The following is a 10,743-nucleotide window of genomic DNA, read 5'->3' on the forward strand; positions in this document are numbered from 1 at the left end:
TACAAAAAGGACACTTTGCACTTGAATCCGAGGGGAACTTTCCTGGCGGGAAAGTTTGCTCAGGCTATTGGGGAGAGATTAAATTAGAATTGCTCGGTAGTGGGACCCAAACTGAAGTGATGGAGGAAAGGGAGACTGGCTCAAAAATGGAGTAACTTTGGAGACAGGATTATGTGGTAGAGAGCGACGCACTCGTTCCGGTGATTGAGATGTGTCTATTTTAATGCTACGAGCATCATAAATGAAGTGGATGAGCTTAGAACGTGGATCAGCAGTTGGAGCTATAATGTTGTGAACATTACTAAGAATTGGATGGTGCACGAGTAGGAATTGCTACTTCAAGTGCCAGGTTTTATATATTTCAGAAAGGACAGGGAGGGAGGCGAAAATGAAGGTGTCAGTAACTCAAGTGGGTGTTTTCTTTTTATAGATTACCGAAAAGCAACAGGAACATTGAGGAGCAGATGGGAAGACAGATTCATGAAAGAAATAAAAAAACAGGGTTGTTTTGTTGAGAGATTTTAATTTCCCAAATATTGATTAGCATCTCCCTAGAGTGAGGGGTGCAGATGAGGTGGGGTTTGTTAGATGTGTTCAGGAAGGTTTCTTGACACAACATGTTCACAGATCAGTCTACTAGAGGAGAGGATGTAGTTGATCTGGTATTGGGAAATGAACCTGGTCAAGTGTCAGGTCTCTCAGTGGTAGAGTATTTTGGATATAGTGATCGCAATTCTATCTCATTTACCATAGCATTGGAGAGAGATAGGAATAGACAAGTTAGGGAAACGTTTAATTGGAGTAAGGGGAACTATGAGGCTATCAGGTAGGAACTTGGAAGCATAAATTCAAAACAGATCTTCTCGGGGAAACGTACTAAAGAAATGCGGCAAATGTTCAGTGAATATTTGGTGCGGTTCTGCGTAGAAACTTTCCAATTAGACAGGGAAATGATGGTAGAGTACGGGAACCGGGGTGCACAAAAGCTGTTGTAAATCTCGTAAAGAAGAAAAGAAGAGCTAAGGAAAGGTTCAAAAACTAGGTAATGATATAAATCTAGAGGATTATAAGGCTAGCAGGAAGGAGCTTAAGAATGGTATTAGGAGAGACAGAAGGGGCCATGAGAAGGCCTTAGAATATATGATTAAGAAAAAATTCAAGGGATTTTCCAAGTATATGAAGAGCAAGAGGATAAGACGTGAGAGAATAGGACCAATCAATTGTGACAATGGAAAAATGTTTATGGAACTGGAGGAAATGGCGGAGGTATTTAATGAATACTTTGCTTCAGTATTCCCTTTGGAAGAAGATCTCGGTGATTGTGGTGTGAGCTGCAGTGGACTGAAAAGCTTCCGAAAGTAGATATTGAGAAAGAGGATGTGCTGGAACTTTTGGAAAGCATCAAGTTGGATAATTCACCGGGATCGGACGGGATGGACCCCGGGTTAACGTGGGAAGCGAGGGATCAGATTGGATAAGTCACCGGGATCGGACGGGATGGACGCCAGGTTAACGTGGGAAGCGAGGGATCAGATTAGATAAGTCACCGGGATTGGACGGGATGGACCCCAGGTTAACGTGGGAAGCGAGGGATCAGATTGGATAAGTCACCGGGATCGGACGGGATGTACCCCGGGTTAAGGTGGGAAGCGAGGGACCAGATTGGATAAGTCACCGGGATCGGACGGGATGGACTCCAGGTTAACGTGGGAAGCGAGGGATCAGATTGGATAATCATCGGGATCGGACGGGATGGACCCCAGGTTAACGTGGGAAGCGAGGGATCAGATTGGATAATTCACCGGGATCGGACGGGATTGACCCCAGGTTAACATGGGAAGCGAGGGATCAGATTGGATAAGTCACCGGGATCGGACGGGATGGACCCCGGGTTAACGTGGGAAGCGAGGGATCAGATTGGATAAGTCACCGGGATCGGACGGGATGGACCCCGGGTTAACGTGGGAAGCGAGGGATCAGATTGGATAAGTCACCGGGATCGGACGGGATGGACCCCGGGTTAACGTGGGAAGCGAGGGATCAGATTGGATAAGTCACCGGGATCGGACCGGATGGACCCCAGGTTAACGTGGGAAGCGAGGGATCAGATTGGATAAGTCACCGGGATCGGACGGGATGGACCCCGGGTTAACGTGGGAAGCGAGGGATCAGATTGGATAATTCACCGGGATCGGACGGGATGGACCCCCAGGTTAACGTGGGAAGCGAGGGATCAGATTGGATAAGTCACCGGGATCGGACGGGATGGACCCCAGGTTAACTTGGGAAGTGAGGGATCAGATTGGATAAGTCACCGGGATCGGACGGGATTGACCCCAGGTTAACGTGGGAAGTGAGGGATCAGATTGCTGAGCCTCTGGCAATGGGCTTGGCAGCATCAGTGAGGACGGGAGAGGTACCGGAAGATCGGAGCCTTGTGGGTGTTGTTCCCTTATTCAAGAAAGGGAATAGGGAGAGGCCACGGAATTATAGGCCAGTGAGTCTCACTTCGGTGGTTGCTGCGTTGATGGAGAAGTTCCTGAGAGGCAGGATTTATCAACATTTGGAGAGACAGAATATGATTCGGAATAAAAATTGGCTTTGTTAAAGGCAATTCGTGGCTTACGAGCCTGATTGAATTTTTTGAGGATGTGACTAAGCACATTGATGAAGGTAGATCCGGAGATGTAGTGCATAATGATTTTAGAAAGGCATTTGATCAAGTACCCCATGCAAGGCTTATTGAAAAAGTAAGGAGGCATGGGAGCCAAGAGGGCATTGCTGTGTGGATCCAGAACTGGCTTGCCCACAGAAAGCAAGGAGTGGTTGTAGACGGATCATATTCTGCTTGGAGGCCGGTGACCAGTGGTATGCGTCAGGGATCGGTTTTGGGACCCCTGCTCTATGTGATTGTTATAAATGACCTCGATGAGGAAGTGGAGGGATGGTTTAGTAAATTTGCTGATTACACCAATGTTGGGTGTGTTGTGAACAGTTTGGAGGGCTGTCAGAGGTTATAACGGGACATTGTTAGGATAACAAACTGGGCCGAGAATAGGCAGATGGAGTTCAACCCAGATAAGTGTGAGGTGGGTCATTTTGGTAGGACAAATATGACGGCAGAATATAGTATTCATGGTAGGACACTTGGCAGTGTGGAGGATCAGAGGAATCTTGGGGTCTGAGTCCATAGGACGCTCAAAGCAGCTGCGTAGGTTGACTGTAGTTAAGAAGGCGTAAGGTGTATTGGCCTTCATCAATCGTGGAATTGAATTTTGGAGCCGAGCGGTAATGTTGCAGCTATATAGCACCCTGGTCAGACTTCTCTTGGACTACTGTGCTCAGTTCTGGTCGCCTTATTACAGGAAGGACGTGGAAACCATAGAAATTGTGCAGATGAGATTTACAAGGATGTTGCCTGGATTGGGGAGCATGTCTTATGAAAACAGGTTGAGTGAACTCGGCCTTTTCTCCATGGAGCGACGGAAGATGAGTGGAGACTTGATAGAGGTGTACAAGATGATGAGAGGCATTGATCCTGTGGATAGTCAGAGGCTTTTGCCATAGCTAAAATGGCTAGCACAAGATGGTATAGTCTTAAGGTGCTTGAAAGTAGTTATAGAGGAGATGTCAGGGGTATTTTTTTTCGCAGAGAGAAGTGTGGAATGGGCTGCCGCCGGTGGTGATGGAGGCGGATATGAGGAGATAGAGGACTTTTAAGACACTCCTGGATGTCTTAAACGTCTACATGGGGCTTAGAAATATCGAAGGCTATGGGTAGTTCAAAGGACTTGTATTCTGCTGTGTGTTTTCTATGTTTCTATGTTTCTATACCTATAGAAATGTACACCAGCATTAATTTGTTTCTTCACCACCGACTCAACTGGAGGTTAACCATTAGGGTTTCCTGCACAAGGACTCCTAAGTTCCTTTGCATCCCTGCATTTTGAATTTTATCCCCATCTAAATAATAGTCGTCTGCCTGTTTATTTCTTCCACCAAAGTTCATGACCAGAATCATTCCTACATTTGCCATTTCTCTGCCCATTTCTCTAAATTATCTAAGTCTCTTAAGGAGACTTAACGGATTTAGATTTCAGACTATGATTTTCAGACAAACATGTGGAATGTTTCAGGTCTGATTAGCGTTTAGGGATCGGGATGTCACTGGTTTGGAGCTCATGTTATATTTCAGGTTAAGGATGTGGAGTGGTAGGGGTCAGATTGGCGTTTGGGGACATGGATCTGGTGAGCGAGATGTCTGGTTAGGTTTTGCGGAGAGGGAAGTGTGGTGCTGGATTTTAGATTAGATTCGAGATAGGTTGAGAGATGAGGGGTGTCGGAATTTGTTAGATCTCAGATTAAAGTTTCGGGACAGCGTTGTAGGATGCAGGATGTTCGGTACACACACACACACACACACACAGACACACACACACACACACACACACACACACACACACACACACACACACACACACACACACACACACACACACCCACACACACACACACACACACACACACTCACTCACTCATTCACCACAATCTTTCACGATCTCCCAGTCTCTCTTTACCCATCCCCCACGCAAGCACTCCACACTCGGCCAATCCCAGACTTCTCTCTCTTGCAAGCACTTTCCAATCTCCCTCCATTTTCTTGCGGTCCACAGCACTGCTGCTTCCAATGCCCCTTTCAATAGGACGACCGCCCGGGAATAACAGCTTGGAGACTAGACGGTTAATGAAAAGATCTGCAGCCCGGACTGGATACATTGAAACTGCATCTGGGTTGAGCTCAGGGCGCGACTTTATTAATGAATTGAAACACCGAGGTGATCGGGTATTTCACCGCGCTGATCGCCTGCTCCCTGAATTTTGACTGAGTCACCGCGTAAATAAATGTGTTCGTGCACAAGCTGGAATTCCTCAGCAAAACGCCGACGTCATGAAATATCCATTCGGAATCATTGAAATTGAAACCGATTTCTTTCACCTGATAATAAATGAAATTTACAACCAGTGTCATCCACAGGAGGATGAAGCTGCCGGAGATGGTGAAGAGTAAAACCACAGACCTCCTCCTGCTCTCCATCTCCGGGTCACTGCGGTTCTCCCCCTTGCTCTGACCCTTCAGCCCCCTACGGACCCGACTGGCCACTAAAATGTGTCTGACTGTCAGAGCGTTGAGCAGCAGGATCCCAGCGAAAGGGAGGAACGGAGTTAAAATCGTCTCCAGCCAAGCCTGTGCTACCCAGCCGGGATTACTGATAATATAGCCTTTAGGTTTGCAGAACCACGGTACATTATCTATGACCAATTTGGATTCCCAGAGGAAGTACCGCGGAATGTTTTTCAGACAGAACAGTACACCAGGTTGTTGTCAGAACCACAGCCGCAGTTTTCCTGGTGCAATATTTTGTTTTCAGTTTCTGGCAGCAAATGGCGACAAACCGATCAAAGGTGAAAGTGACGGTGAACCAGACAGAACAGTCTGTGGCTGCGAACCTCAGCACCTCGGTAACACTGCACACAGGGGTGATGCTCAGAAAACTGGACATAAAGTAATATTTTTTCATTCGAAATAGAATGATCTCGAAGACAATAGTCAGTAGATCAGCCGCTGCCATGGCCACCAGGTAGCGAGTGGTGCAGGTTAGAGAGGCCTGCACCTTCCCCGGGACAGGATCACAATCGCCACTAAATTCACTGGAGAGAGAGAGAGAGAGAGAGAGAGAGAGAGAGAGAGAGAGAGAGAGAGAGAGAGAGAGAGAGAGAGAGAGAGAGAGAGAGAGAGAGAGAGAGAGAGAGAGAGAGAGAGAGAGAGAGAGAGACAGAGAGAGAGAGACAGAGAGAGAGAGAGAGAGAGAGAGAGAGAGAGAGAGAGACAGAGAGAGAGACAGAGAGAGAGAGAGAGAGAGAGAGAGAGAGAGAGAGAGAATGTGTAAACAGCTGCTAGTCCAACATCTGACACGCCTCACACTATCCCTGAACTCTTTTATTCACTGTGCAAATAAGGAGATCTGTGACTGATCGTCAGGGCTAAAATCCAGCTGCATGAACGACAGCATTTGATGCTAATCCTGATTTCATCGCTGATGGGGGCCGGTTTCACTGAGCAGGCCACGAGGAACTCGGCATCTGGTGGGACTGAGGAGGGGCAACGCACACAAAGCACTGGATGGTCACGGCAGCTCAAGAGCTTTTATTGAATTGAACAAACACTGATTCTTCAGGTCGAAACGATGCCCCAATTTACGACGGGTCTCAGAGGGAATGCCGGGTCAACTTAGTAAACAGAGGCTGAGTGGCTCCGTTATTGGATTAATTCTACAACGCAGAGCAATTCCATAACACACTTCAGTTTGTCCGAGGACACTGATTCCTGGTGATGACCCAATTATTGACCAGCAGACAGTGGGATCCGACTATGACAGACTCAGCAGGGAGACATAAAACACAGGACCAGGTGTTCAGTCTGATCAATATCTCAGAGACAGTCAGCTTCACAATGTAAAACCCTCGCAGTCCCATCTTCGGAGGAAAGTGCCTTTCTCCTGCAGAGTTATAAATCTGGACGGATTCGCATTAAAACCTTTCCAGTCAGAGAGCTGCGATGGGACTATTCTGGAAAAGGTGTCATTAAAGACACGGAAAATGTCCGAGTCGATCGATTGCGGCGGAGTAGAGCCAGATGTTTTGTTTCATTGGTCATTAAATATGAAAAATCCGATGCCGAATTGACTGGATTGATATTTCTGACGGATATGTGTGCAATAATCATCAAGTTGGAAGCTGGCAAACTGATCGTAAACAGGTTAATACACAAAAATACCTAACATAAAGTGTGCACACTCACCAGGAACTCCAATGACGGCAATGAACACGTACAATATTTTCTGCACACTCCTGTAACTGTCCCACATTGAAGACATTTTCTGTGCCCGGTGATTCGTCCCCCGTGCTGCCGGCGATCTGTCGGAATGAAATGTTAAGGCAGCAGAAGCCAAGGGTTTTATTACCATTCAGCGACTCCACCGGGACAAATTGCATCGGATTTAGAAAGAAAGATTTTTATTTCCAGACGGATTACGTCAGACATGTGCAATTCCCATGGTGCCCGATGGTGATAAATTCAGTGAAATCATTGGGAAACTGGAAACAGTGGATAATGTGACGTTACTAAGGCCTGTGAATTGGGAGTGGCATTCATCCATCAAAGGGAACATTGTTTCAAAACACCATCTCTTGTTTGTGTCGGTGCGGCTTCCGTCCATCGTTGGAGGAATTCGTATAGAAGATCCTCTGGAGGAAAATTACCCCTCACACTGATGCTTCGCCAGTTGTGATCGCACCTCGTCTGAATGCGAACTGAAACACGAAAAATCTGCAGATGCTGGAAATCAAATGAACCCTCACATTTCAATTCTGCTTTTCTTTCCCATTCCGACACGTCAGTCCGTGGCATGCTCTACTGCCGCGATGAGGACACACTCCGGTTGGAGGAGAAACACCTTATATTCCGTCTGGGTGGGCTCCAACCTGATGCCATGAATATTGATCTCTCGAACTTCCAGTAATTCCTCCCCCCCTTCACTATTACCTATTCTCGAGTCCATCTCTCACCTTATCTCCTCACCTGCCTATCAACTCCATCAGGTTTCCTTGCCTTTCTTCCATGGTCTTCTATTCTGTCTTTCGGACTTCTCCTTCTCCAAACAACTATTTCCTTCACTAATTAACTTCCCAGCTCTGTACCTCACCACTCCCACACTCAACTATCACTTACGAGTTTGTAGGTTTTCCTTCCTTCCCACCAACTTCTTGCTCTGAATTCTCTTCTCTTCAGTCCTGATGAAGGATTTCGGACCGTAGCGTCGACTGCTTGCTCTTTCCCATAGATGCTGCCCGGCCTGCTGAGTTCCTCCTGCATTTTGTGCGATTGCTTTGAGTGCAATCTCCTCCCTCTTTCCTGATTACCTGAAGAGAGCTTTCGGCCCAGAGTGTTGAGCCAAACACGACACCACATCCTAACTACTACAGATCACCCGTCTCCCTACATTACCGCCGGTCGGTGCATGAGCCCTCACAACACTAACCGGACATTTGTGTTCTCTCTTCTCAGAATATTTAATCATTTGCACTAATTTGTTTGTCCCAAAAAAGCTGTGATTACATCGTAAATATGCACTTTAAAGGAACCATTTGTCAGAAACAAAATATGGAAGTAAATTATGTCATTGTAGCTTGTGAAATTGTATTGAATGAGCTATTGTTGTAATTCTCCTCCAAAAATTAAACCCATGATACATTTTATGTCTGGGGGTCTCTACCTAGAAGGTCTCTAGGAAAATGTCTGTATGTGGTGATGAATAAACACTCTCCATCAACTTCACCAGGACCCAATCCTAACCTCACTCCATGGGTTGCAAACTCAGCAGTATAAGCTGGCGGGGGGGTGGGGGTGAATATGTAACACCTCTCAGCAGCCGAAGAACACGACAGGGAGCTAAAGAGGGGGAGAAGGAAATTTAGTTGTCGATGTGTCTCCATCCGTGGCTGTTTATTCCTTTGACTGTGTATCTATATGTGTGGGTCCCTGTGTGCGCGCGTCTGCTGTGATTGTGTGTGTGTGTGTGTGTGTGTGTGTGTGTGTGTGTGTGTGTGTGTGTGTGTGTGTGTGTGTATTCGTGCGCGCCCACTTGTGTGTGCGTGTGTATCTGCGATGTCGCGTGCCTCTGCGTCTGTTGCGTGTGGGTGTGTAAGTGTGTTCCAACCTGATTCTATGTGTGTGAGTGTGTGTGTGTGCGTGTGTGTGTGTGTTTGTTTGTATCTGCTACCTATGTATGTGCGTGTTGCACGGCACGGCTCTCTGTATGCCTCTGTGTAGTTGTGTGTTTTTGTCAGCGTCTCTGTGCATGTGTGTTTGTCTGTGTCTAAGTCGTCTAGTCAAGTCACATTTTATTATAATTTCGACCACAACTGCTGGAACAGTACACAGTAAAAATGAGACAACCTTTTTCAGGATGATTGTGCTGCAAGGAACAGTACAAACACTGCACTGTACTACGTGAAAACAACACTGAAAAAAACTACACGAGACTGCAGACCTACCCAGAACTGCCGAAAGTGAGAGTCAGTGTTTGCGCCCCTTTATAATTGTCTGTGTCCTGGTCTGGCTCTCTGTGTGTGATTGTGTTTCTTTGTGTCTGTTTCGTTACGTGCCTGACCTTGTCTGTGTGTGTTGACACATGCTGATTCCAGTTTGTTGTGTGTGCACACGTTCGTATGCGTTTGTCTGTTTGTGTGTGTAGATCCAGTTATATCAGTGTTCGTATATGTGTGGGTGGGCCTGTGTGCATATCTCTCTCTCTGTCTGCCTGTGGGAGAGAATGTGCTTATGTTGTGTGTGAGATACTATGTCTTTCTGTGCATGCCTGTGCCCGTGTCCATGTTTGTTTGTGTTTCAGTTCAAATACGAAATTAACTGTATTATTTAAGTACGCACATCTCACCTTATCCGAGAATCATGTCCTTACTGACATTCCAGCGGACCGGAGAAATGCTATATAATCAGTGATATTTTAATAATATGCTCACGGATTTGGGGATGCAAATAGATTTTGTGGTGGGTAAGACAATATGGGGTTGCACAAATTCGGAGTTCTGACAGATTTGTGTGGACTGCGATTTTCAAGTTGAGACGAATCTGGAAGTTGTGTCATTTAGAGATACTTTAAAAACAGATCCACTTTGAACTTTGTTGTTGCTATTTTTTCAGGAGGGAGCAATCATTTTGTTTTGAGATAATCTAATTTCCACGTCGGTGTATGAGCGGGTTTCGGGACGTGCATAGATGTGCCATTGCATACGGATTTCGAAGTGCGCACAGTTTTCGAGGTCGTCATTGATGCGGGACGTCTGCAGATCTGGAGATGTGGCGAATCTCGAATTTGATTATTTTATAGGTACTGTAACGGGGTCCTGAATTATCCCTATAAATTGTGCTTTTAAAAAGAAAGAGAGAGAGGGAGGCGTCCAACACAGAGACCTTGTTGTTAAGAGAGAGAGAGAGGTGAACAATGCTTGGATGATGAGTTTATGGTTTCTCTGCAGCGTGCTAACATTTCTTCAAGGACACCGCCTGCTTATGAGTTCATACAGAGACAGAGAGAGCAATGAACAGCCCGTGGGTCGCCGTGCTGACTGAGGGCGGTGTTATTTTATGCACAGTTGGTGTTCAGCATGGTGAAATAAATAGAAGGTCATATGATAGACTCACAGACACACGGTTTTGGACACTGGATTAGCTCTGTTCTGCCCACAGAAAGGTGGGTTTGGGAGGATCGATGAGGATCGACGGCATCAGCTCACATGCAGAACTGCACATCTCTCTCTCCATCTGTACTCAACTCAACACCACAAACTGAACTGAACCTTACTCATCATCGTGAATCTGTACGCACCTACCCTTAGGTTTGTAAAAGCCTGGTTTTTCTAATTACATACACACACACACACACACACACACACACACACACACACACACACACACACACACACACAAACATTGCTAACCTGTTTGATATATCTGCATTTGTATTACTGTATTACGTAGTTACCAGTAAATACCGTTAGTCAATAGCAATACCAGACTCCAAGGTGCTTTCAGTTTCTGCTGGTTGTTTAATCCGTCACGGGGTACGTAAGGATATTGGGGACTCATCCGGGATATGAGAATTT

This window comes from Hypanus sabinus (assembly GCF_030144855.1).
Source record: "Hypanus sabinus isolate sHypSab1 chromosome X2 unlocalized genomic scaffold, sHypSab1.hap1 SUPER_X2_unloc_12, whole genome shotgun sequence".
NCBI classification, from domain to species: Eukaryota; Metazoa; Chordata; class Chondrichthyes; order Myliobatiformes; family Dasyatidae; genus Hypanus; species Hypanus sabinus.